At 44.9% G+C, this 445-nt stretch overlaps 1 non-coding gene across 1 annotated transcript; it reads left to right on the top strand.

Annotated features, from left to right (window-relative positions):
* Positions 1-336: 336 nt before the first annotated feature.
* LOC112093450 lies at positions 337-443 on the top strand. The gene has a single exon (XR_002903059.1). It is a non-coding gene; the product is annotated as a small nucleolar RNA R71 (small nucleolar RNA).
* Positions 444-445: the final 2 nt, after the last annotated feature.

Below are 445 nucleotides of genomic sequence, written 5' to 3'. Positions count from 1 at the left end.
TATTGGTGGCTATCTCCACAGTAAACACACGAAAAACCAGGGGTGTGCATTGCATTTACCCCTGCCGGTGTGTTTAATGCCTTTACCATATTCGTTAAGGATGACATTTGTGCTGAAAGTGCAGTGATGGCGTCAACCTCGTGAATTCCAGTGGCCTTCCTTGCATTATGCCTCTCGGTTGGCCATTGATAGTTGTTGTTTGCCATCCTCTCTAAAATCTCATATGCATCATTATAAGATTTGGCCAAAATGGCTCCACCTGCTGCAGCATCCACTATAGTTCGTGTTTGCCCATTGAGACCATTATAAAATGTCTCCATTTGAATCCAGTGGGGGATCCCATGATGAGGACACTTCCGCAGCAATTCCTTAAATCTATCCCACGCTTCATACAACGACTCCCCATCTGCTTGTTGGAACGAGGTTATGTCATTCCTTAACTTGG

Source organism: Morus notabilis, unplaced genomic scaffold, assembly GCF_000414095.1.
Source record: "Morus notabilis unplaced genomic scaffold, ASM41409v2 Scaffold8799, whole genome shotgun sequence".
NCBI lineage: Eukaryota > Viridiplantae > Streptophyta > Magnoliopsida > Rosales > Moraceae > Morus > Morus notabilis.
The sequence above is the reverse complement of the archived record's forward strand: the minus strand, read 5'-3'. Positions and strand labels throughout refer to the sequence as shown.